Source organism: Echinops telfairi, unplaced genomic scaffold, assembly GCF_000313985.2.
Source record: "Echinops telfairi isolate 266 unplaced genomic scaffold, ASM31398v2 ScPeMD7_9;HRSCAF=40, whole genome shotgun sequence".
NCBI lineage: Eukaryota > Metazoa > Chordata > Mammalia > Afrosoricida > Tenrecidae > Echinops > Echinops telfairi.
In genome coordinates, this window is record NW_022103906.1 from 44474837 (window position 1) to 44479551 (window position 4715).

Here is a 4715-nt window from a genome sequence, read left to right on the forward strand (position 1 = left end):
TTCCGGGGTTGGGTTGGGCTTTCCCTTCCTCCCGGCTCAAGCCCCTCATCGATGTAACCCGCCCCCGCCGGAGCCCCTGGCAGCGCGGCGCGGGCAGCGCCAGCCCCGAGGGAAGGTGCCCGCGTCTCATCACGTCCTGACGCGCGGTGGCTCCGGAGTTGAACAAGCGCTCGCTCGCAGCCGGAGGTCACCCCGTGGGACCCCAAGGTACCGGGCAAAGAATTCGGAGCCAGCCCAAGCCTGAGCAACTACAGCCCCTGGAGTCCGCGGGCGACGTCGCCTGGCGCCCCTGAAGACGGACCGGGTGCGGTCAGCCTTTCCATCCCCGTGGTGGGCAGGGTATTTGCTAACCGCGTGGTGCGGCCCGGCCTCAGTCAAGCGGCTGCACTGGCCTTGACCGCATCGAAGTGTTTCGGCTTCAAGCACATCGTTGACGTTGCTCAGTGGCGTTTCATTATGACTGCTGCTAACAACAACTGTGTGAAGCAGCCGAAAGGAAAGGCCGATTGCGTGAGTGGAGAAGAAGCATCCGGTGCGGACCGAGAGCGTGGAGAGCGCCCTGCTCCGCAGCTTGACGATTCCAGCGTCCGGGGCTGCGGGAAATGAAGCCGAGATGAAAAACCCATCTGCGTCCGATCCACGCCCCCCCACCTCTTTCTGAACCAAAATAGAACAGCCACGTAACTCGAAACCTTACAGACGCTCCTAGTAGCTGGCGAACGAAACACATTCACACATCTGAAATATCTTCCTTCTGTCAAGTCTCAACCCCCACACATGGACACGACACACACCGAGACGCCTCGAGAGGATTGGGCAAAGGACAGAAAAAAGCTTCAGAAAGAGGAACCACGGCAGAAACGTTCAACTCACACATCAGAAACGAAAATCAAATTGCAACAGCGTGATATATACGGCGGCCACTGAGCAATTTAGCAAAGACGTAAAAACGTATCCGCGAGCCCGCCTTGCTTGGGTGTCATGGGGATCCTGGAAAACAGGATCGAAATCCAAATATATAGAAGCCCAACCAACAATCGCCTCATGTGATAGAAGGGGTGAAAACTAGCTGAGAGCTAATATTATTTACGTAGCTCTCAAGGAAGTCTTCCTTAAGCCTCTGTCCCTTTAAGACCCCATCAGGATCGACAAACAAATGAATAGTTCATGATAGGTTGATGTTCGTAACGGGGCAGCCACTAGTGTGTCCTACGAGAACTGAGCTCGCTGACGTTTCCAAGGGCTGATCTTTGGGACGTAGCCGGCACCCTGTCTTCCAAGGTCCCTCTGGAAGGACTGCAGCCTCTAACATTTTGGTTAGCCCCGCGCCCTCAGCATTGTCATCTACGAAATGGACGCACCAGCAAGAAGCGCAGCCTCCGAAAACCCTATTCAAATCTACCATCTTCTATGTTCTTGAAGTTCTTCTATGGTAACACGAGGTGTTTGTTCCCAGAGTGTCAAATTCTTTGACATTCTTTCCCAAACCCTTGCGATCTTCAATAATAGATATGCAAGAGCATACGTTTTACAGTGTCCTTCCAAACCAGATGGCGATTCCACAGCTGGAGGTAGTGGTGCTCAAACACCCCGAAGGTGGGCACAGGCTCTTCTTCTCAGTCACTGTCCTTCACCGGGGTGAAAGTTCGCATCCATATGGCACGTGCTTCAAGGCCCGTGTTAAAAGATGAGATCGGACTTAGCGAGTTAGAGCCAACATTTGGAAACTGAAAGAAAACGACATTAAGACTTCTACCACTATCAGATCTTGCTTTTCTTAAATTTCTATTTTTATTGATTTTTGTGATGGTGATTGTTCTAGTCTGTCCTACAAAGGCTCTGTGAGTCAGAATGCCATTGAATTGACCCCTCACTTGTGGTTCCGAATGGATTAGAGAGCTTCCCTGCATCATTCCCTTGCTTAGCTGTGAATAGATTGTGGTGAGATACAGACTTTTCATTGGCTGACTTTTGGAAGTAGATCACCAGGCCTTTCTTTCGAGTGCATCTCGTCTGGAAGCTCGGCTGAAATTGGTTCAGCGTGACAACCACACTCAAGCCTCCACTGACAAATGAGCGATGACTGAGTATGAGGTCATTGGCCAAGAATTGAATCAGGGTCTCCCACACAGAAAGCAAGAATTCTAACACGAACCCACCGATGCACTCTCAAAGGGCATTGAACCCGCTGCCCTAGAGTTCATTCTGACTCACAGAGCCTTTGCAGGACAGACTAGAACTATTCCTTGGGCAGTGCTTCCCAACATGGGTGATACTGCCCCCTAGGGACTCTGGAAAGATCCTGGAGATGCTGCAAGAGCAAATACCTATACTTTATCCTGGATTATGATCTACACGACAAACGTTTTGAATTGGCAGGTGGGGTTGAGGAATTTTTTTCTGAAAAGGGGATAGTAGGCTAAATAAGTTGGGGGACCCATCTCTTAGGATTTCTAAGGCTCCTTCCTGATGCGGACTGCCTCATCTTTCTTCTGTGGTGCAGCTGGTGCATTCTGACCACTGGCCTTTCAGCCAACTGCACCCTCAGGACTCCTTCAAGGAGTATTAGGTTCCCAATGAAAACGTGTCATTTCATTGCTGTCCTTCGGCCTGAGCTCTACCGATGTAATGTATATTGTTAATAGAAACAGGCAGCATAAACTGAAAGCGATTGAATGGTGTCAGTATAAGGCCAATCTCCAACTTTTCTGGTTAGATGAAATTTTTAGAAATAAGTTGCTGAACTATAAGTATTTAGATGATTGCCTTTTGTGGTAAATATTTTTCTGATAGCCATAAGGGTACACACACACATAGATATTTATTAACTTATCTAGGAAATATATATGCATGTGTGTGCACAGGTAGTATTGACAAATCATTTTCATTAGCATAGATGCTTGTCCTTGGGGTAAACAGCGAAAGACTATGAATACTTGCCATGGGGGAAAACAATTTTAAAACTCATTAATTATGCCTAGAATTTACATTTTAATTTTTATTCTAAGCCTTGATTGCAGTCTATTAATAAATGAAACTGTGCTCGCATTTTTAAGTACTTCTGGATTTCACAAGCTTTGCTTTTCAAAGAGCAAATCTCAGTCAACACTTTAATTTACTAGGGGAGTAGTCAAGGGAACACAGAGGGAAGTTTACTAGGGAAATTAGTCACGGGATAAAGAAATTGTCTTTGGAGAAATAGTTGGAGTTCAATAAATGTACTCAATGCCTGCTGAGGACTTTTCCTCTTTAATTAAATTGATGTTTGCTTTAAAATCAAAAGGCTATGCGTACAAATTTTTAAAATGACAACAAAACTATATGGCTTATAAAGCAATACGGAGTTCATTTCTCCATCATGTCTCCTTCTTAAATCATTTATCTTCATTGTCTTCTTGAGTTTGTATCCATTTCTGAGGATAGTAAAACCTGGGAAAGCTGGAGCTTGTGTAAGATGGAAGACTGATAGGAAAGAAAACCCCAAGTATTCCCCATTAACAGAGAGCAGTGAAGGAGCCCTGGTGGCTTAGTGGTTACTAGCTCGGCTGCTAACATCTAGGTTTAAAACTCTCAAGCCAAACTCACTGCCATCGAGTAGATGCCACTCATTGTGAGCCCCTGTGCATTCCTGAGACGTAACTGTTTACTGGAGTAGAAATTCCAGTCTTTCCCCGAGGAGTGGCTGGTGGTTTCAAACTGCCAACCATGCGGATTGTAGTCCAATGCTTAACCAGTATGCCACCAGGGCTTCTCAAACCAATAGGTTAGCAGTTTGAAACTCCTTATCTCTCCTCAAGGGAAAGATGAGCTTTCTACTCCCCTGAAGAACTGCAGTCTTGGAAACCCACAGGGGCAGTTCCACCCTGTTCTACAGGGTCACTGTGCATCAGAATTGAGTTGATAACAGTGAGTTGGTTTTTGAGAATGGCAACAGTGTAAGGCTGTTCCTTGTCAAAGGTGGAAAATGTGGGAGACCTGGAAAAACAAGGAAGTCCCATTGAGTGTCAGTCTCAATAGGTTTAACTGTAGCATACTTAGGGTGGTATTTTTAATTTGTTCTGTCTTAAGAATTCTCTATTAAATTAAAAATAAAGAGAGTTCAGCTGGCTTCTTTCTAGTCCTGTCGATAGTACATGACCTCTTCTCCTGTCACTCGGCCAGAAGTGAAGGACGCCTCGGCCCCATCACTGCCATAAAGAACTGATCACTTTCTGGGTTTTAGTTCATTCATGTTTCCTTGTGTCTGCAGTTCTGTAATGTGTTCATTAAAAATGATGATTCTGTAGCTTATGTGGCTCGTTCCCATTGAGAAGGTGATGATACAGTCTCGTTCAGAATTTGAGTCTGGAATTCCTAATCTGGAATCTCTCCTTTCTATCATGTTGCCCTTGATATTTCATGATGAAAAATGTTGGTGAGCTTTTCCCTCTGGCTATTTTAATCTGGAAATCTGTACTTTCAAGACTTGATTTGTCTATTATTTACTTCATACTTTGCTCTTTAAATTTTCTCTTCAATGCAGGAACACTTTTTTCTATTAAACAGGCATTCTATGATGCTCACCTTCCCGATACGATTGCTGAAGACAAAGCAGGTGCATAAGCAAATGTGGTGAAGAAAGCTGATGGTGCCCAGTTATCAAAAGATATAGCACCTGGAGTCTTAAAGGCTTGAAGGTAAATAAGCGGCCATCTAGCTCAGAAGCAACAAGGCCC